At 38.5% G+C, this 23,859-nt stretch overlaps 1 long non-coding RNA gene across 1 annotated transcript; it reads left to right on the forward strand.

Annotated features, from left to right (window-relative positions):
- The first annotated feature begins 4,211 nt into the window (after window positions 1–4,211).
- LOC130433188 (uncharacterized) lies at window positions 4,212–11,220 on the forward strand. The gene is made up of 3 exons (XR_008908550.1): window positions 4,212–4,568; window positions 7,814–7,927; window positions 8,671–11,220. It is a non-coding gene; the product is annotated as an uncharacterized LOC130433188 (long non-coding RNA).
- The last annotated feature ends 12,639 nt before the right edge of the window (window positions 11,221–23,859 follow it).

Raw genomic sequence — 23,859 nt, forward strand, 5'->3', positions numbered from 1 at the left:
AAAATTGGGCGTGCAAAATTATTTAGCCCCTTTACTTTCAGTGCAGCAAACTCTCTCCAGAAGTTCAGTGAGGATCTCTGAATGATCCAATGCTGACCTAAATGACTAATGATGATAAATAGAATCCACCTGTGTGTAATCAAGTCTCCGTATAAATGCACCTGCACTGTGATAGTCTCAGAGGTCCGTTTAAAGCGCAGAGAGCATCATGAAGAACAAGGAACACACCAGGCAGGTCCGAGATACTGTTGTGGAGAAGTTTAAAGCTGGATTTGGATACAAAAAGTTTTCCCAAGCTTTAAACATCCCAAGGAGCACTGTGCAAGCAATAATATTGAAATGGAAGGAGTATCAGACCTCTGCAAATCTACCAAGACCTGGCCTTCCCTCTAAACTTTCAGCTCATACAAGGAGAAGACTGATCAGAGATCAGAGAGACCAAGAGGCCCATGATCACTCTGGATGAACTGCAGAGATCTACAGCTGAGGTGGGAGACTCTGTCCATAGGATCACAATCAGTCGTATACTGCACAAATCTGGCCTTTATGGAAGAGTGGCAAGAAGAAAGCCATTTCTTAAAGATATCCATAAAAAGTGTTGTTTAAAGTTTGCCACAAGCCACCTGGGAGACACACCAAACATGTGGAAGAAGGTGCTCTGGTCAGATGAAACCAATATCGAACTTTTTGGCAACAATGCAAAACGTTATGTTTGGTGTAAAAGCAACACAGCTCATCACCCTGAACACACCATCCCCACTGTCAAACATAGTGGTGGCAGCATCATGGTTTGGGCCTGCTTTTCTTCAGCAGGGACAGGGAGGATGGTTAAAATTGATGGGAAGATGGATGGAGCCAAATACAGGACCATTCTGGAAGAAAACCTGATGGAGTCGGCAAAAGACTTGAGACTGGGACAGAGATTTGTCTTCCAACAAGACAATGATCCAAAACATAAAGCAAAATCTACAATGAAATGGTTCACAAATAAACATATCCAGGTGTTAGAATGGCCAAGTCAAAGTCCAGACCTGAATCCAATCGAGAATCTGTGGAAAGAACTGAAAACTGCTGTTCACAAATGCTCTCCAACCAACCTCACTGAGCTCGAGCTGTTTTGCAAGGAGGAATGGGCAAAATTTTCAGTCTCTCGATGTGCAAAACTGATAGAGACTTACCCCAAGAGACTTACAGCTGTAATCGCAGCAAAAGGTGACGCTACAAAGTATTAACTTAAGGGGGCTGAATAATTTTGCACGCCCAATATTTCAGTTTTTTATTTGTTAAAAAAGTTTGAAATATCCAATAAATTTCGTTCCACTTCATGATTGTGTCCCACTTGTTGTTGATTCTTCACAAAAAAACACAGTTTCATATCTTTATGTCTGAAGCCTGAAATGTGGCAAAAGGTCGCAAAGTTCAAGTGGGACGAATACTTTCGCAAGGCACTGTAAGTAGCATGGGAACATTTTGAGTAATAGATAAAAATACATTGTGTGGGTCAACATTATCGATTATTCTTTTATGCCAAAGATCATTAGGATATTAAGTAAAGATCATTTTCCATGAAGATATTTTGGAAATTTCCTACCTTAAATAAATAAAAACTTAATTTTTGTGAATGGATGGCCTGCCACAGTGCCCTTGATTAACAACTTCAAAGGCCATTTTCTCAATATTAAGATTTTTTTGCACTCTCAGATTCATGAGTTTTAAACGGTTGTATATCAGCCAGATATTGTCCAATTATAACAACTCATACATCGATAGAAATTGTATTTATCCATCTTTCAGATTATGTAAACATCTCAATTTCAAGAAAATTTACCCTTTAGACTGGTTTTGTTGTCCTTTTTATACTTTTCTATATTTTTTTCCTTTTTAAATTGATGGGAGATTTACAGATCATGGATGAAATACACAGAAAATTGAATTAGCATTTAACAGCATAAATGAACTTGTACAATCAAACCTATAAACGAAGTTCTAATCTTAACAGTTTTGGTTAAAAATAACAGTTATTAAGCACAAACAAGAAGTCAGTGCTCAAAACGATCTCCTAATATTTCTGATTAATATAAGCTTAAAATAATGATTTATAAATGGAGTTTTTAATTCTGTCTCTCAGTGTGTATTCAATATTACAAAATATTTAAAATGTAAGATTTATTATAGCTATCACAATTAATTAATTCGCATACTGATATAAATCAGAATTAAAACATTTGTCTTGAGAACTGTTGAGAATAAATAATCCTAAACATGTGTTGTGATGAACAAGAAAGTACAATGGACACAATGGGTACCAGTGTCAATAATCAATGGAAAGATTAGACTAGCTACAACACCCAGCAACAGTGATTTAAAGCCGTCCGCACAGAGAATTAGTGTAGGGTGGGGGATTATAGGAGAAAGAGTTAGGAAAATGAGATCCACTTTATCACAGTGAGTTGCTTTATTTCTGATGGGGAAATACTGGCGAGGTCAGCACCCACTGCGACTATATGACTCTTCTTTTTACACCTCCTCTCCACGCATTCCTCATCAAGTCCCGAGATAACAGCAGCTGCTGCAAGGTTAATATTTAAAACAAGAGGATATCAGCTGAAGGTCTGATAGTGATATTATGGCTAAGCAGGTCACTGCGGGATTTTGTCCTCCATAACCTCCAGTCTTGAGACCCACTGTCACAACATTCTTTGTGTAGAAAAGTTGCTGGATTGGGGTGAAACTGTCTAAATGGTCTAAATAAGTGGTTCTTTATTCAGAGAGCATGTATAGTGCATAATAGTGCATATAGTGCATAAATATAGTGCATAAACCATTCAATAACATAACCTAGTCCATATTTGTTATTGCCAAAATCAAAGACAACTTTTTTTGTATATTTATCACCTGGTATGATGTCAATGCGTTGTGTGACCTGTGGCCTTCATCAATACAACATTAAATACATCATGCATGGTTTGTGTTGACCGTGCATGTTGTGTGGTGAGATATTAAAATGCACTATTAAGTCAATGTCTAGTAAAAAATTGGGCATTTGCTGTATTATTTAATATTACAGTTTGCTTTTAATTAGATAAACATTGTTTGATAAACAATTTTGGTACTTTGTTTTGCGCATTGCTTTATGCTCAGCGTAACCTGCATTTATCCACAGCATGCAGAGTATATTTCACATAAATATTTGTAAATGTTAATGTTCCTGGCTTTATTGTACCTCAAAATGCTTTTGAATTAGTGAGCCGTGACTTTAGAGGCTACATACCATTGAGTTCAAGTATGTAGCGATCAAAGCGTGTGCAGACATGACAGACAGAGGCAGTTGTTTTGATGACAGACATACACGTCTTTCGACTGCCTGTGGGGAGGTTGTGTCAACTCAAGCGCTTTAACACCTAACAACAACACGAGTCGAAGGGGGTGTCATTTTATTTGAGCTGTAACCAGATAAGGGCAGTCTGCTGAAGGCGGTGTATCTGACTGCTTTAGGTGAGGCTGAATGATTTTACTCTTAAGGCTCACGTGATGTTAACTGGCTAATTCTGTCTAGACCTCATTGTGTTCTATTGTTACTGCAGAGGGTCAGAGAAGCTGATATGAAAGCTTATATTTGTTATTATCATTTATTTCCAATCATATACTTTAAATCATTTGGCAGACACTGTTACCCCAAAGCTACTTTCAAACAAGGATAAATGCAAGCCAACATGACTAGCGTTAATTAGACATATTGTGATTTAAGTGAAACAGTAATGAAAGACATGCTATCACAGTTCAGCAGTTTCTGACTGTTTCAGTCAGGTTGGGTCCAGCACAGTGAGAGTGAAATGTCTAAAAGGTGTACCTGTTTGTTTTGCAATCACCAGGTGTCACTCAGTCACTAAATTTGGGGTTGAGGTCAGAGACTTTCTATATTAAAGGAGAGGTTGTTTGAATGGTTTCACTAGATGTTAAATAAGTCTCTGGTGTCCCCAGAGTGTGTTTGTGAAGTTTTAGCTAAAAAAACACCACAGATCTTTTAATATACCATGCGCTACATGCCCACTTTTGCATTTGAGGAGAAACGCGCTGTTTTGGTGTGTGTCTCATTAAATGCAAGAGAGCTGCTAGTCTCCGCCCCTATTTCAGAAGAAACTGTGCAGTGAGCCTGTGCTTCCAGCCAGGGGCGTAGTTTATGGGGGGATGGGGGGGAGGTAACCCCCCAATATTCAAATCCATCAGTTACAACCCCTCCAATATTTCAACATGAAAATCACAGTAGATCAAATGAAAAATATGTAGAATTACTTTATTTTGTGACAATAATTTTGTTCCTAATCAAATATGAGTTTGTCATAATAAATTAGACAAAAAATACTCCCCCTCCATTGAACCGATTGGTAACGCCCAACCAATGAGTCGCACTTTCACCAAAACAACGCGAGTGGTGTTTGAATGGGAGAGCACACGGGTAACTTAACGTACGCCAAAAATGAAGAGAAGCGCTGCACAGCGGACTATATTTAACTGCTGGTCAGAGAGGGATGCAAAAAAATAATAATAAAGCATGTACTGAGAATGAGGTATGAGAATATTGTGTAATAATAGCTAAGTACACACCATATGTGTTAGCTAGCTAATCCATTGAAATGTATTTAGCTATAACTATCATTATAACAAGTTACCAAAGCAGCCATCTGTTTCGCTAGTTAATTTTTCAATAGTGTCTGTAATTATCAATGACAAAAGCATTCACAATGATGTTTGTTTTATTCCTAAAGTAATCTGACTTTTGAACGAATTGGATGAATGAATAATTTAAGTGGCTCACTCATTAAAACAGTGAATCGCTGCCGCCTACTGGCGCTTTCAATACTTAATTTCTTTCTTTTTATAATCTTCTCTATGTTAGAATTTATGTCAGTTTAACATACATTCTAAATTATTACATCTTAAAGACATCTAACAGGAAACGTCCTATAGACGTATTGCAAATGAGCAAACACTCTAAAAAATACGTCTTCCAGATGTAAACACACACATCCCAACTCAACTCAACTTTGTTTATATAGCGCTTTTTACGATTTGCATTGTTACAAAGCAGCTGTACATGAGACACATTGAATACAAGAAAAACAACTAAAGGCATATACCTGTAAAAACAAGAAAAAGGTGAAAACAACAAAAGACAGACATACAAATGCTCCACACACACAATATGCATACATACTTACACACATTGACACACACGCACACACTCTAAAAATGGCTGGGTTATTTTTTTTAACCCATACCGCTGGGTTGAGTCCGTTGGGTTGTTTTGTTGGGTTATTTTTCCACATGTTAAACACTTTTGGGGTAGTTTTAGTTTTCAAGGTGTTGGGTTAAAACCGCTGGGTTAATGTGCTGGGTTGTTTCTGCTCACCGCTGGGTTATTTGAAGAGTCTCGAGCGCTTACCGCCCTGAAGACGTTGAGTGTACTTCCCAACTTTCATTTTTATAAAGAACAAAGGGGCAAAGTCACTGGCTGGAGCAATTTAAAGCTAAGTTTTTTTACGTTATAATTGAATATTTATTGAAATAAGCATATTTTTTAACGTTTTGCAAGGCAACGGTGTCTTAACTAACATTAGTGATGTAATTTAGACGACCAGCAACTGTTAACTCAGATCACCATTACAGATAAATTGACATCGCATAGTCCTGTGAAGATGCGCGAAAATGCGAATTAAGAAAATTTTAGTGTACCCCATCACATGTAAGCTAAGTTATGAACTTTATTGAGAATTTAACAAAATTTGGAGTCAAACCGGCGAGTGCCCCGCGAGCGCGGGCAGGCATTTACGGTTCAGGAACGCCTCTCTCGATGTTCACTCTGGATATTAAGCGGCCAGTCAATTATGTTGCTCCCTCTGTTTTAAACCAAACATTTCAAGGTTTGTGCACATATTAAAGAAAGACGAGCGTGGTAGTCTGAATTTAATGAGTTGATTTGCTGCACGTGTGGTTTCTTAGTCTATTAAGTGTAATTCATAATGTATTATACATAATTTATATGTCTTTAGTTAGTTTTATTAATTGACATTTGTTGCTACATATTGTGGAGTATGTTTACTAGTCATTTATAATGTTATTTATAATGCTTGTTAATGTTTGATATTAAACATTTTTATTTATTATAATTAAACTGTTTTCTTTTAATTATGCAAATCTAAAAATATTGCTGTTACTGGGTGTAAAAGTTGACATTTTTATTAACAATTATTTTTACAGTCAAATAAAAATATTTTTTTTAAAAACAGATGTCAATTGTCTTGATTGACAATGAAGTACAGAATAAATTAAGAATAACCCAGCAAGAATAACCCAGAATTAAACTCATGAATAGTTAAAATGACTACATTTTGGTTTTTTTCAATAACCCAGCATGCTGGGTTATCATGTGTAACCCAGTGTGCTGGGTTACTTTAACCCATATTAATTATGTCTAACTTCTAAATTCTAAAGCAGCCACCCCGGCCAGGCAAATAGTGCAAAACAATATGCAAACGGTGGCGAGGAACTCAAACCTCCAATAGAGAAAAAAAACCTCAGGAGAACCCAGGCCCAACCAGGGGATTCCAGTTCCCCTCTGGCAAAATCTGCTGCCTCTGCACAAGCTCAACAGTGCTTGCACAACAAGGCTAAATAAAAAATAAATACATTTACGAATAAGGTAAATTATAGATTTTAGATAACCATTAACAATCTAATAGCATTTGAAGTGTTGTAGAAAAATCGTGTCAAGATAGACGTCAAAATAGAATTTCAAATAGACGTCTCCGTGATGTTCGTGTGCTATCTGGGACGTTCAACCCCCCAATGTTCAAACCACATCTACGCCCTTGCTTCCAGCGACAAAACATTAAAGTATGGTCACATAAAATGAACGAGAAACAAGGTCTCGTCTTTGAACACCAAACACATTGTTTCCGATAAGCACACCGGTTTCCCCCGGGGCCATTCGCGAAGCCCGTCCGGTCACGACCGCATTAGGGCGAGAGAACCACGTTGCGTGTTTTCAAACCATACACACAGTTTTCTGAGGTGAAAATACTCAAGACAAACTCATCGCCAAATTAACATTACACAGGACAATCCCGTTGCATGTTTACAAGCCACAGACATTGCTTTCTAATTGTGAACGGACAAATGTGTCACAGTGACATTTTATCTACTTTAAGTTGCCGCAGGTCCCTGGGGTCTTACTTAAAAAACACCTGTACTTACAATGTCTTTATTTGTAGCTTTGCTTCGTTCAGTGTGGATGATTTCTTTTGAAAACTAAATAAATCCATTGCTCTTTGTCTCCCATGAGTCTGGGAACATCGCTCTGTGTAGCCAACAACACAACAGTTCGTAAGCTTTGCTACTTTTGCCATGGTGTTGGAACTTCAAACATGTGAAAACAACAATGGCGGCGGCGCGATGGGTGGACACATTCAGAACAAGGGGCGGAAATATTATAATAAGAACGGCTACTTACGTCAGTAAGAGCGCGATTTCTGAAGCGCTCGTTATCTCAAAGGCTTGCAGAGATAGGCTCACATAAAACAAGTTAATGATTTGTCTTTTTTCACGTTTTCTGACTTGACAGATGCACAAGAGACAGATTTTAGCATATAGACATGGGAAAAGTCTGTTTTTAATCAAATGTCCCCTTTAAAGGTATGATGAACTGTGCTTGCTAGTTGTTTATACTGTTATATGAGGTATACTTACGACGTTCGGGTGGTTATTACATCCAAAAACATCAAAATCAATAAGTAATAGGCTTTTTTCTACCCAGGTTTTGAGGCCAGCTCTGCAAACGCTCGGTTATAATGGGCATTGAAGACACTTGAAAGTGTCAGGAACGTGGAGTGGTGAGGACATGGACAGTGGACCCAGGTGCAGACAGCGGGTAAAGTGTTAACAGATTTTAATAAATAATAAAGACAAAGCCAAAAAACCCACGAGGGGGTAACATTAACTAAACAGGGGACTATAACAACATGACAGGAATAAGACTAAATACAATCAACATGGACTCAGCACAATGACACAAACAATGAGTGACAATGAGTGTCCTTCTTCCACCTTAGAAATGTTGCCAAATTACGAAATAGTTTGTGTGTTGCAGACGCAGAAAAGCTTATTCATTCATTTGTGACCTCGGGGCTGGACTATTGTAATGCTCTACTTAGTGGTTGTCCTGTATCATCGATAAACAAACTACAGTTAGTTCAGAATGCAGCTGCCAGAGTTCTTACTTGGTCAAGAAAGTACGATCACATAACCCCAGTTTTATCATCGCTTCACTGGCTACCCATTAAGTATCGTATTGATTTTAAAATTCTTTTAATTACTTACAAAGCCCTGAACGGTTTAGCACCTACTTACTTTACCGAGCTTTTATCACGTTACAACCCATCACGCTCTCTAAGATCTCAAAACTTAGGACTTTTGACAACACCTAGAATAACAAAATCCACCAAAGGGGGACGAGCTTTCTCATACGTAGCACCTAAACTCTGGAATAGCCTTCCTGATACTATTCGAGGGTCAGACACACTCTCCCAATTTAAATCTAGATTAAAGACAGCAGCTACGCTAATTATTCTCTTTATTCTCTTTCCGCCTCTGCCTCGGGATGCCCATCCCAAGGTAGGAAGAAGTTCCACCATGTCCAGACGACCGACAGATGCCCATCCCCAATTTGAGATTACGCCAGCTACAGCTGCAGACTGACTGACCATCCCAGCTCCATCTAAGGCAATTCCACCACCAGCCAAGAGAAATATGACCATCGGACCATCACAGCTCAGACCACTACATCCCCAACCAAGAGCAAAAGATGGACTATTTGTCTTATTAATGCTGAAGTTACAATGTTTGGTATTAAATGCTAAACTAAACTAAACTAAACTAAAATCACATGTCACCAGTTTGAGTGCAGCTATGACATGTCAGAGGGGATCTGGCCCTCCCGGTTGAGCCTGGTTTCTCCCAAGGTTTTTTTCTCCATTAATCAATCATTGGAGTTTGGGTTCCTGGCCACAGCAGGGCAGTGTTGGCCTGCTCACCGGGAGACTGCATTCATTCATTTATTTATTTAATTAGAAATTAGATATTATTTATTAGAATGATCTTACTCGTTGTATAAATACCATGCACTGTGCTGTGTTTTAACTTTTCTGTTTTTCCTGTTTGCCCCTGTAAAGCTGCTTTGAAACAATACACATTGTGAAAAGCGCTATATAAATAAACTTGAATTGAATTGAATGAACCAGCACAGGACAAGAAACACAAGGTCAATAAATAGGGAAAATAATCAAAAAGGGACAGGTGTGGGGCATAACTAATTAACATGAAATATTGAGACGAAAGAGCGGGAAACACAGAATAGACTAAGAGAGAGAGTATGGCGTTTAAAGAGGCCCAAAAACCTCTCTTTCTACAAGAAACAAGGGATCCTGCACTGGCTCTGCCACAAGACCAATAAATATAAGACTGATGAGGCAGAACCCTGACAGGAAGTAAACGACCACCGCTTTGATTGGATAGCAGTTTGCATAGTTGGAGCCTTCTGTGAATTTGGTTTGAGACGTAACGTAAGGTTACGCATTAGCACCATTCACAGTTTTCGTAGGGCATTAGTATTACCTGGAGACCTCCTGTGATTTATAAATGACCTCCCCACGTCAGTATCTCATCTTTCGTGTGACGCATTCGTACGGGATTAGTTTACTCAAATTACATTTACATTTAGTCATTTAGCAGACGCTTTTATCCAAAGCGACTTACAGTGCACTTATTACAGGGACAATCCCCCTGGAGCAACATGGAGTAAATTGTCTTGCTCAAGGACACACTGGTGGTGGCTGCTGTGATCGAACCAGCAACCTTTGATTTAACAGTTCAGTGGTTTAACCCACTAGACCACCATATCCAAATTACTGACTTGCTTGCTGGATGTGATGGCAAGGCTTTGCGTATAGTTTGTATAGCCTATACTTGTATTATGTTTAATGATATATGACCGTACCTGTCAGCATTAGATCACCGCGATCGCAGGTCTCAAATGTTACAAGAGATTCCATGATAAATAAACAAACAGGAGACTCCCTGTAATTTATGGATATCACCCAGCACCCAAAATAATACCAAAACACTTCAAAGCAGCCTCCATTATTCGCAAACGGTGTATAAAGCCTTGAAAAATTATGTATGAGCCAACCAAATTACAGAGACGTCGATTCGCACTGGCTTAAGATCGCAGACAACCTCTGCAATTAATACAAATGACTAGAGTTCCCCAGGTAATACTAATCTTGTGCGAATAGGGTTTAGGGCACTTCAAGCGATCTCTAACAAAGCAACAGTGAAAAAAAGTACAAAAATGTTTTACTCACATATGATTGGTGTGCCATTCCTATCGGATCCAATATTGAAGGCACAGCACTGCTTTTTAATTTTAAACTCTCCACAAATTCAGTGTCGACCTGTGCCTTATTCACTCTTCTGTCATGCGAGAACCAGTGGGCGGGGCTAGAGAAGTAGTTGTTGATTTTTTTCTGTGGAGGTGGTGTTCAACCTATCAATGTCATTAAAGAAATGTGCATTCCAGAACCTGGCATTCGCTGGGGATGGTGTCAATAACAAATCTCAGTAACAAGGGCATTTTCAGTTCTGATACTTACATGATGTTCACGTGAATACAATTCCTTCTTATATAACAAAGCTTGTGTTAAAATTGTAATTTTCGTTTTCTTTCCCGAACATCTTTTCTCCAAAATATGACAGCAAAGGCTGAATTCTCTCTCTGAGGGGTGAAGGTTTGAAGCATATATTTCGCAAGCTTAGTCATACTTAAAAGCGTTACATCAGTAACATCCCGCTTGAAGGATTTTGTGTATGTCTTTTTTATAGGTCACCCTTTGACTATTTCCTGACGTAATTACTCTAAACGTATGATCTGTTACACTGTGCCTCTGCCCTACCCTTAGTTAACATATCTGTTAAGGTATGATGCAAATGGCCGAAGCACATAACTGATGGCCCTTCTATTCTGTCCATTGTAAGTTCTCCAGTTGGAGGTACTAATGGTATAACCTAACCTATTTTTTGAAGGTAATGTTTTACCAGGTACAAAGGTCTGCTCACACAGAGAGTACCTTAGGTTAAGACATGGTAAAGAATGTAGAAGGTTTGCACTTGAACATTGCTAAAGAAGAAACATGCTACACTACCACCTTCAATAAACTATTTTCCCCACAAGAACTTGGTCCTGCTTTCTTCATTTATGTGCAAGAATCTTTATTAAGGTCAGGCCTCCCCAATATGGCAGACTTGTGACATTCTGCAGCAACAGCCTGTCTATATGTGGCGTTTCCCCATACAAAAAGTCTGACACAAACTACTTTATTTTAGTAAGGCTTTATTAAATGGACACTTACAGCAGTGGAATATATTAATGATTTCTACAAAACGTTTGCTCCGGTTTGTTTGCCCCTTTGGTCTTTAAAAAGGCCTTATAAGCTTCATCACATGAGCTGTCATCACTCATCAAAAAAGCAATAACAGAACGCCGTTAGGAACAGGCTATTCTGCTCTGTTCCTCACACTGTCAGCCAAGGGACATGATCAGCTGTGCATGAGAACCACAATGTGAAAGACCAGAGGTAGAAATAGTCAACCTTGATGAACACATATAAAAATAAACACGGCTGACATTCGCATATACAGTGATGTGTTTTGCCAAAGTTTAAACCTTGTGTGCTTTGTCATGCCCATCAAAGAATGATGTCAAGTGATGTGAGGAGATCATTTAAGCCAGCTGTCGGTCGGTCAAAGATTTTTGTGCATGGGACTCAGTGCTATCTAGTTCAACAATAATTAGGTAATAAATGTTCAGTTAATGTAAACTTTTTCAGCTGCAAAAGATGTGTTGGTTTACATAAGTTTAGAAATTTTGAATTGTATTTTCCTGTGTATACCTGATGACAAGCAGGTGCCTGGTCTAAGTTTAAGGACAGAAAGGAAAGCACTGAGAGGAACCATTTCAAGGTTACATTGCAAGATTTTAAATTCAGTATGGCCTTGAACTGATTCCAACTTTGTGTTGTGAAACAGTGATTCCCTATATTTGTGATGTAACTCAATTAATGCAGCACTAAACATATTCATATTGCCATAGAGTATTTTGTTTGGATTATTTATTTATTTTTAGATGTTATTTATTCATCATTAAATGAATATCCTCTCAAGGTCTTTCTGTTTCTCAAATCCTTTATTCCTCTTCTCTGGAATTTCTTAAGATTAAGTAATAAACTGCGCATTCTCTCTAAATCTCATAGAAGCACCTCAAAAAAATATTCACCCAAAATCAAATATTTATCATAATGTACACACCCTTCATTTGTTTCAACTTCTTTTAAATGTCTTCAGATGACTTATATACTTATAAGTATATAAGTATATAAGAGGAATATACTTATATATATTAGTGATTGGGTCATACGTTTTATGATTTTTGGTATGTTTGTCCTTTTTGGATCGTGACAAAAAATTCTAATTTACCCTTTTTATGGAAAACAAAAACTCAGACATTCTACCTGACGATCTCCTTCCATGTTTCACTGGGCAAATTATTATGGGACTAGAAAAATAAGAAACTAAGCAAATGTTTATTTCAAAGAACTCACAGTACACCTATTACAAAAATAATCCTACTGGAATAATCTGAGTTTCTTGAATCAGTTCACTTTATTAGTTGATACTTTATCTTAAATTGCATGTGCTAGTATGTTGATTTTGGGTCTTATTTTGGCTGAAAGAAACAGAAATCATATCATTCACAGCAGTAGTCATATCATCCAGAGTTTGGTGAATTAATCATTATTTCAAAGCAAGGATGTTTAGTCTTAATTCAAGATACTAGTCTTGGTCCTAACTGCAAATCTAAGATTGCTGCATGCACTTGTAGCAAGGTAGGCAGGAAAAGAAGTTGGGGGGGTTTATAAGTGACTCCCAATCCCGTCACAGGATGGAAACAAGGTGTACTGATTTAAAGGACAGGCAAAAGTGAAGGGCAGCTAGGGTCCTGTTAGCATTTGGCACTGGCAGTCGCTGTGGGCATTTTTCCAAACCTAAGAGAGCATCCCTATGCCCTACTCCCTTCGAAGGGCTGACACCTTGAAGTTAACTGTTTAAAGGGTATATGGCATTACTGTCTCTAATGTATGCATTTGGAACTCACTTCACAATAGGAATGACTTGGCAAATGTTACCTTGACAGCGCTGCGGGCACTTTCTAAATCCAGCGCTCGTTTGTGGAAAATAAACCACGTTTTTAAACTTCTTGTTGAATATTGAGTAATTAGGTCTTATTTCACAGTTTTGGTGAAGTGTTCACTTGGTATTAATAAAGGAAGTATATGAGAAAGGAAACCTATAAACAAGTAGTTATTTTTAAACATATTTTCCTATGAGCTAAATTATCTTATACTGTATTTAAACCATCTAAAATCATTGTGACAGGTAGAGCAACGACACAAACACAAGATGGATAGTCAATGACCCCAGAGGGTACTTTTATTATTCTCCCGATGGGGAGACGGAGGAAAAGCAGGAAGTTTGGAGCGTCGTCGAGCCTCGGAGGATCTTACACCAGTGTAAGCGCATGAGAGTCTATGAGTTTTTTTGGCCGACCTGGAACTGGTCTGCCGCTTTGCTTGTCCGCGTGTGCGTCCTTGCTGATTCGTCTTATTCCTCTGAGCCTGGGAACACAAATGAGACATGTTAGCTTCTCCTCTGGTCGGGGCGATCTGGCTCATCCTCCTCTGGCTTCTTCCTGCTTTTGTAGCTGCCGTGAGTGTCTCCCTCTAACGATCGGCAGGTGTGCCTCGTTCGTTTCCTCCGTCTCCATGGCGACGCTGATTGTGCACCGGGTGACTCGTCAAACTCCCCCCCGAAGCATCGACCTGCTCCCTGGGGTCGTCCTGTTCCTCTGGATCGTCCTGTGGGGAGATGTAAAAATGCGTGGGGAGGGGTGAATGTTACCTGACCGAGTTGTCCATCCTGACCAGATCCTCGACAGACCGTCTGCATTCAAGTGGAAGGTCCCGGCCCGATGTACTACGGCAAAGTGGAAATCCTGGAGTGCGAGGAAGATACCGTGGCATATCGGCTTTCTGCTAGGGTGAGCTTACGGCTGATATAGACCACGGGATGTTCTGCTCCATCCCATGTTTGGGATAATAGCGCTTCTAAAAGCACCTATAGTACCCCGCTAGTCCCAGGAAGGTGCGTACCTGGAATTTGTTGAGGGGTCAAGGGGCTTCTCGAACGGCTTCCACCTTCTTTGCCTGGGGTAGGATAAGGCCTCGCCCGACCCTGTACCCCAGGTACTGGGCTTCCGCAACTCCCAGGCACTTCTTTGGGTTTGCCGTTAAGCTTGCCTTCCGTAGGTCCACCAACACTCTCCGCAATCGCTCCAGGTGTTCGTCCCAGGTCCACAAGTGGATGACGAGGTCATCAATATAGGCCGCGGCGTAGGCTTGATGTGGCCATAGCAAAATATCCATCATCCGTTGGAAGGTAGCAGGTGCCCCATTGAGTCCGAAGGGCAGCACCCGGTACTGCCAGTGTCCGGTCGGGGTGCTAAAAGCAGTCTTCTCACGGTACGTTGGAGCGAGGGGCACCTGCCAGTATCCCTTTGTTAGGTCCAGTGTGGTGATGTATCGAGCCTTCCCTAAACGGTCCAGGAGTTCATCCACTCGGGGCATTGGATATCCATCAAAACTGGAGACCTCGTTGAGTCAACAAAAGTCATTGCAAAAGCGGAGGATTCAGTCTGGTTTCGGGACCATCACAATGGGACTGGACCAGCGACTGCGGGATGGCTCTATTACCCCAAGTGCTTTCATCCGCGAGACTTCCTCCTCTATAGCCAGCCGACGAGTCTCTGGTACCCTGTAGGGCGCTGTCTGACGACGACTCCTGGTGGTGTCCGTACCTCATGGTGGATTATCCGAGTCTGCCCGGGTTTCTCCGAGAATACATCTCGGCACTGAGGGATCAGGGTCTGGAGATCTTTTTTCTGGAGGGGGGACAGCTGTTCTCGAACATGTTGCATGTTCATGAGAGCACTTTTGACGCTTAGGAGTATATATTGATTAATGTCGTTATTTTGTCTTTGTTTTGTATTGTCGTCACTTCAAAAAAAAAAATATGTCTTTAGTACTTTTCTACAACTATAACCGTGATGTCTCTGAGTAGGCATGAAAATCTCTCGAATGTCACCTTAAATGTCTTTATTTGTGTTCCAAAGACGCAGAGAGGTCATCAGATATGTTGAACAATTTTTGGGTTATTTAAAGTCAGTGTAAAATTATGACTGCTCCCGGTTTTTAATGTTTTTTTATTCCATATCCAACTTTGTATTTATTTATCGTTTATTTCTTCAGTGGCGTATGTGCTGGCTAAGGGATTATTTTCTTGTTTTTTCGTAGTTTTTTTTCTCTTTGTCTTTCCTTTTACTTTTTGTTAAATACATCGATTGTTGGTGAATTGGTATTACTCAACATTGTATGTAGGTATTTTCTTGGTGGTTATCGAATTGAGTTTGCTGTGATCGGAGGGAGTGCAGTCAAGTCCCCCCCTGTTTTATGTAACTCTGTTATCATTGCATGTGGCTATACGTACTGATATTGCTGCTCTTTTTGGATGACTGTGCCCAGGGTTGATGTTTTAATGAATTAACTTATTATTTTGTAAAAACAAAGAATCATGTATTTTTGTACGATCTTATTTCAGTGGTAGTCAACTGATTTTCTTAAAATTTTCGATGGCTTATTGCGGTGCCACACATTTAGTTGTATGGAGTTTTATCAAACCGTTGGATGAATTGTTAAAAACATTCCACCAAACCTTGACCTCTTGGTTTATTTCAACAGTTTCAATGTCATTTGTACTGTACCTCATAAGGTCAAGGACAGGTCACTAGGCCGCAGTAAATTGCCATACTTTTGCAGCCCGTTTTGTAGTAAATAAATTGATTTGATTCATTCAGAATAAGGGGAAAATTAACTTATCTTTCGAGTGCAAAATATATTGAAACACACAGAAACGGGGGTGTATGTTCCTGTATAAGTCATGACTCATGATACATCAATCAATGATGACTGAAGCGAGGTGGGCAGAGATTCACGTTTTCCAGACAAGAAATATTGCACAAAAATTCTGTTATTTCGCACCCTTTTTCTAGAATTGAGCAGTTTTTCCTTAAATCCGTTTCAATGAGTAATACTTCAATTTGCACTCATTTTTTTGTCCTTGTTGTGCTATGTTTAAAATTAGTGGTATTTGCTATCTAATATATTTTCATTAATATATAATAATTCAGTCAGTTTAATGAATTGTAAACTATTAGGATGTTTCTGAACATAAACATTTCTAGTGACAGTTATTAACGAGAAATAAATGTCATGCCAATAACCTCCGGTCAGCTGAAACGGGCTGCTTAACTAGCCTACTTAAAACCCATCTCTTCTGTGAATACTTGACAGAAAACAGGAAGATGTCTAGCTTTTGTTGAAACTAGTTACTTTGTTTACCACCTATTGTATTATTGCTCCTGTATGACATATTGATTATTGCTCCCTGAACTCTTTGTAAGTCACTTTGGATAAAAGAGTCTTCCAAATGACTAAATGTAAATGTAATGTTAATGATGCTGTAATGATGAAACTCTAAATTTAACCCACTGTATAGTTGCATCCCCTCCACATGGGGGTGCTGTGTCTTCATAATGTCTGTGTGCATCTTGATTAAGGCCTGAAGGGACAAGATAGGCTACCAGGTAGTGCTAACAGTTCATCAAATAGATAAAAAAAATCCAAACACTTTAGTCTGAAAAAAGCCAGCATGGTTTTGACCATTTGTCAATTGACCGTAGAGAGGACCACTTTTTATATGCAAACCAATTTTTGGTAAATTGGCTGAAATTAGGTCTGTGGTTAACAAAACCTCTAAATATTTTCACGTTTTATTCTATGTCATAAAACACACCAATTATAACCCGATTGTGATTTTTTAAGCTTTATTGTGTCTTAAAAACAGTGATTGCTAACAAGTTGCGTTAGATATCATCGCACACATAAAGCTCACAAATACTGCAACATGGTCACAAATAAGTGCTTACCAGGGAACACATTTTTAATAAAGATTGAAAAAGTTGTCGGAGGCTTGGTGGTGCAGACGTTGATATAGAGCGACCTTAAGTGTAGTCTGTTTAAAGCATCGTGTTAGGTTTTTTCTTCTGCCGATTGGATTTCGGCTTCAAAGGTAACAAATGTTGTGTTAATTTGTAAAGATTATCTTGTTATACAAAACATATAATTGGATTTTCTTCCTATTAGCCTACGAAAATGGTGAAAAATGGCCCTGCTTACTTTATTCTGAGCTTTCTGGGCTTTTGCTTGTTTCTCTGATATATTCATTTACAAATAAGAACTAGCGCTTATATCTTTTCTTATTTTTAAGTAAAGTGGTCTAGATATATTTATAAAAATAAATATAGAATTTGACATACTTTGCCTATCAAGTATTTGTTTGCTTGCTCGGACAAGCTTCCATCATAAGTGCATTCCTGTATTTTGGAGGAGGTGTGGCTTTTAAGAATGTGTGGGATATACGCTAAAAGCAAGCTTGCTACTGCTAGCCTCTCCGAAATCCTCTACCACTTTCTGGCTATTATGTAATTTACATTTATTTTTGCAGTTGATTTTATCCTAAGCAACCAACAGTGCAATGCTGAAGCATGTGTGTTATTTTGGGAACAGGATGAATAGTGTCATAGGTTTACCTTTGTGTTATATAACAAATCTCTCTGACTTTTTAACCTCAAGCCACTGTCTCCTTTCTTGTCCGTAGCTCTCACCATTTACCATCCATTTAATTCCTGATTGTCTTGCCCTAAATTTCTTAATTGCCTAGTATCTTGATTCACATCAAATTTGGACATAAAATTGGTTTGTGTTTTATCGTTCCTCTAACATAGCCAGACCCAAAACTGTATCGGATTTGGCTCGTGTAGCACAGTAGACACCTGTTAAGGTCACTGAACGTATTTCAATGTGACACTTTTAGAGATGTTGTGTGAGGTCTGTCAGGACACAGTGTGAGGTCTCTGCCAACTGTGTTCCTTAAGCTCAACTGGTGACCGTAGAGCTGACAACACCAAGGTCATGGGTTTCATCCTCAGAGTTATTGTTGAAGTGTACCCCAAATGCACTGTAAAAGGCTTCTGATCAAAACTTCTGCCAAATACATAAGCGTAAATCCTTTTAATGAAAATAATTAAAAACAAATTATTTAAGTGAATATGCTTGTGTAAGTGGATGAGGGTGTGTGTTTTTCCGTGTGTGTGTCTATGGTACAGCAGTAAAAAACACAGGTCATAGGTTTAAATTAGGACAAGACAAGACTTTGACTTGTCATCTGTGTCCATGGCCCACCTACTATGTTATGGGCTGGGAAGTGTTTCCAATTCTACAATGTTGCTCAATAAGGGTTTTTAAAGTACAAATCAAAAATATTGTTTAAATAATGCGATAGTCAGGTTACAGAATTTAAAATGCTTTGCTTTTGTCCATATATAATAGATTTTTAAGTGATCATTTAGATGCAGAATCTTAACATTAATATGTACTATTTAACTTTAATGATATAAAAAATATATAATTACATCCAAGATGTCCAACTACTCCCATCAATTGACAGTATTTGTGAATGACATATGATGTATAAAAATATAGTTAATTCTTCTAGTTAGAAGTTAAAATAGTTTGCCTTATTTCTTTGCAATCACTAGATGTTAAATACAATGTATGTTTTTCATTTTTTTTGTTCATTAAATACTTGACATGAAATCTTAAATTAGGGAGAATAACCAGGAAATACAGATTGCCTTAATCTGTTGGCAAAGGTGTAACATTCTTCCAAAGGTCATAATCACAAGGATAATTTTCTGTAATTGCTGAAACATGAAGAGTGTTTACAGGAACATCACATAAAAAAGTGAGTTAATCTGGTGTTTGAGGTTGCTGAGCACTGCAGAAGAGAGTCCTCTGTGCAAACCATTCATTAGGTTCCTCTGAAAAATAAGAATTTACTCTGTGATGTTTTTGCCTTTTTCTTTTAATCAAAAAAAGCCGCCCACGCAATTACACATGGATACATTTAGACATAACTGCACAACTACAAATATAGAGCCATTCATTTTAAATAAGACATGAGAGAAAGAAATGGTATGAGAAAAAGTGTGCACGCAAAAACCACCAAAAGTCTAAAATTAATTTGTGAATGTTTCTTTAGAATTTTACTGGAACATACTGTGCACTCCAAGCACATACCAATTATTTGTGGAGCACATTTTTTTGTATTCCAAAATCAGGAGATTTCATGATTACACAGTTTTCACATTAGACAAGTCACTGTTACAAAAACAATCTATTGTAGGTTGCTGTTGCGTCAGGTGTCGACATAAACTTTAAATAACATGGAAAATATAGCTACCTTTTCTAATGTGTCACAAAATCATGTTACATCCTGTGTTGACACTCTGTTACTTGAAAAATAACAGGCAGGTGTAATTTGCAGCACACCGGCATCACTTATCTCACAGATTTATTTTATTATGCATGAAAATACACTTTTGGCTGAACTATTCCTTTAAGCATACCAATTCCAACCCTAAGTATGCCTAGTCAAATTGTGACTTGGCCTGATGGGAGAGACCATTGCACATGGTGTTGTACTTTTTTAGATTCTCAAAACAGATGGTATTGTGTATCTAGGAGGAAGCTGTATTTGCTTTCATCGGTAGGATGTCCTCTTGTTGCCTCTGCTTGATGATGTGTGGCCCACAGCAAACAAAGCTCCAGTCTAATGGATGTAGTAATATGCATTTACTTTTTCCTGGTCGTCACCCTAAGCAACCTTGTCTGAATTAACAGTTTTAAAAAATTCACTGTATTCTAACACAATCCGGGTCCTGGAGTAACCTTACAGTACACATTGTGGATTTCTGTCTCCCTAATGGCCTGAGAGCAAAACTTCAGAGGTTGCTGAGAAAACTGTTGAAATACATGTAGCTGTAAATGATGAGAATGTAGTATTGTAGAGGTAAAATTAACTGGATGTGGTTAAACTGGATGAGAACCTAATTTTGCAAATCTATGCTCAGTTTGTGACATTGTTGAGATCTCTTCTGAAACATTTCTGAGATCACAAGGCTTTTTTCTGAGGATAAATATTTATCTTATAGACACACATTGTTGTTTATTAGAAATTATTGACAAATTAAAGGGGTGCTGCAAGGATGTTTCATGCATTCTGACTTCTTTAAATGTCAAACGTGCTGTCTTCTCATGCTTAACATGGGCAACGAGTTTGGCGTATTACGTAGTATTTCTGTGCTCGATACACTCCCCCAGCGATCGTACATGTTTCGGAAAGTTTTTTTAAACATATAAAACTGTTTCGTAACAATGTTTCTTAGTCTCTTATTGGACAATTCTCCCGGAAAAGCATGTGGTATGCCCATGTGGCAGCAAGGAGATCAGGAGAAGGAGCATGCGAAGACGTCACTTTGACTTGCGTGCAGGAGAGAGTGAGAGAGCTTACGTTTCGCAAAGTTCAGGTGTTTGTTAGTTCACTGCATTTGGGTGAAGAATCTTTTATAAACGGTGGATATAACGCTGGATTTGGAGATTGTTTGAAACTTATATATGCCGGAAATGAACCGCTTGCGGTGGGTGAAACTGATGTCTGTATTTTGTTCGCAATGGGTGCGCACGTGCTTTAGTTCAACCCCACATGAGACGATTTATAGAAAGTAACTTATTTCACAAGACGAAAAATAGATAAGAAATTACGTAGTCCTTTCTTTCAATGTGTTTGGTCTGGAAAACATGAATACTTCTCTGATTGATGATATTTACTCATTCTTTTCTGCCCACCTTGCTTCAGTTATCATTGATCCATGTATTATGACTCATAGGTGTTTCAATATACTTTACTGTGGAGATGCTTTCTTCATGATTCTTTAGTTTATTTAGAAAGCAGGCTGGTGATAATATCTTACGATTCACCCGTTAAACTCATTGTGACTAGATATTCTATTGATGAGAACAGGATGTGCTAATGCAGACACAGGAGCTGACTACATGGTCAAAACTTTGCCTATCACTGTGGAAACATTGAGGCAATACACTGTAGCTAGAGCAAGTGCTGCATGTTGAACATTTTAAACCTTTAGTTCACATACTGTAAATAATTGTATTAATATCACAAGGGAATTTTAGAAGACACATATATAGGTTAAGCTCCATGGGAAAGTTTGGCCGTACATGTCTTTGAAATATTGTAAATGCTCACTTTTTAGGACATGATGCAATGTGGGTGAGGCAGGTCTTTTTTGTTCCTATACTTTAAAGGGAGTCCCCACCATCCCTTCTGCAGTACTTCCCCTCTCTCACATGTTGTTCCATCTCCATCAAGTGTAAAATATCCCTACCATATTACAATCCTATGCCGTATCTCTCAGTGTCAACAATTTAGTTGCTCTCTATAAATGGCAGATGTTATTTTGGCTGACCTCTCGAAATACAGGCATGTCCTGGCCAAAGCAAAGGGGCAAATCTGAGTCATCATGAACCTCATGACAGCACCCACAGTTTTGTTTGCTAATTATAGCAGTGGATATAACTAAGCTATCTTCTGTGATCTATAAGGTACAAAAGCTTAGCAGAACAAAATCTGATGCTCTCTCAAAGAAAATGGGTTTTTTATATCGGTAAAGTCAACATGAGACAGTTTGCTTCCCTAGCTGGATGTATTTCTAAGTTTAACACTACAAACTTTCAAAACATTGCACTGTTTGTCTGAGCTGTCTGACACCTGAGCTTGTTCCCAACCAATAATGTGACTTTTTTGTGAACATTGTGCAGCCGAACTTTTGCTGCTACTGTATCTGCACCAGATGCTGAATATAGAATGTGATGCATACGTGATCATGAGGATCATGTGGAAGTTCTTGATAACTCTTGTTTTTACGTGTATATTCCCTGTCTCAGAAATATGCCTATGGAAGTAATGGTTTTTGAGTTTGTGTATTGGAACATACCTTATATTATCAACTTGGCTCCTGTCTGTTTATTTGCAGACGTCAGAGATGCTCGGTGGTCAAGTGACAGCTGACTTCAGGGACCGTGTGAATTCTCCGTACGTAACTCTGAGAAGGTGACCTTGCCCTCATTGTCTATAAACATCTATTGGAGGTCATCCAGGAGTCAGACCACACGGAGGAAACTTTCCTGACTGGACTGCCACTACAGCCACCCTTGAGGATTTTCTTCTTATAAAGCTGGAAAGGACATACTGTTTTGAATATTTACACAAGCAAATGTCAAATCACAGCAGCCTAGACCATTACCCCTTAGTCGGTTTAAGTGTAGCAATTCATCAGCTGAAGAATGTTTCTGTTATCTTGTGACTGAGCCAACACCAAATATAACCTGACAAACAACACCCCACAAAGCAGTAAATAATATTATAGGATAAGACACCATCCACTAGAAAATTCACGGATGAGATATTTTTTATATCTTCATATTATTTGTCCTGAGAGATGATCTCCCAAATGTCTTCACAGAGTTTCAGGTGAGATTTGAACAATGTAACAAACTGACATCAAATTTACTAAGTCTGCAATCAATAGTGAATATTGTAAAAGATTTCAGCATAAACTCAAATATTTCTCATCAAATGCAGATTATTTTACCCATCCAGTCATTCATTTCATACCTCCACGCTCACTACGTATTATAATAATAAGCTTGCATGTTTCTATTTTTATTTTTTCAAAGCAATTACCAAAGGGTTTGCGAGTTTGTCTGTCCATTTAGTTTGAACAGTTAATGGTAAACAAACTTAGCTTGCTGTCCTCTAAGGGATCTTGAACCTGAAGCTTTACTCGAGCTCAATCCCCCCTTATAAGAGAACTATAGAGGAAGAACAGTGAAAGAGGCGATGGGGAGGAGGAGGAAGTCATCAATCAACCTTTTGTTGGTTTTTGTCATGGAATTTAAGGAATTACATTCTGTGGTAAGTGTTGACAATATTAGGAGTGCCTTATGAGTGTGTAAATCATATTACCAGTAAACAGTTAACTTGTAATTCTCATAATGGCCAACCGGCTGCCATGAAGTTTCCACGCCATCAGACAGTTAAGGTGACTCTCATTCCTGTAGATGATCTAGGACCTATGACATCTGTGAGTATCGTGGTTCTGTAGCACATGCTACTTTTAGCATATCCAATCCCATGACTGGACTCACTTGTCCTGGAGTGTGTTCAGAATTTTTCCATGGTCTTCTTTACCATGCAACTGGTTAACCGACTGAAAAGACTTGAAAATTCTTTAATCTTCAAAATAATATAAGAGAAAATATAAGAGAAAAAAAAGATTGATGCGAGTCTAATCTGAAACACTTGACCACACAATCTGTTTTATACACTTTCATGCCAACTAACAAATATAAACAGTCAGGGTATGAGAGATGCAGTGAGGAAGGACGGGAGCTCATCTTTGGTTGGACTTGATGTTCTTTTGCATCCATTACTTTCGAAGCCCAAATCTGTTGAGTCATAGGCTTACTTACTTTTCTATTAATAAACCAAGACTAGTAAAGTAAGTAAAACCAGCAGCGTTACCAGTAAGCTCTCATGGCCTCTTTAGGTGATCCAGAGGATTGTAATGGAAAGTTACTCAACCCCTCCTGCATGAGC

The sequence above is a fragment of the Triplophysa dalaica genome, chromosome 12, assembly GCF_015846415.1.
Source record: "Triplophysa dalaica isolate WHDGS20190420 chromosome 12, ASM1584641v1, whole genome shotgun sequence".
Classification (NCBI taxonomy): domain Eukaryota; kingdom Metazoa; phylum Chordata; class Actinopteri; order Cypriniformes; family Nemacheilidae; genus Triplophysa; species Triplophysa dalaica.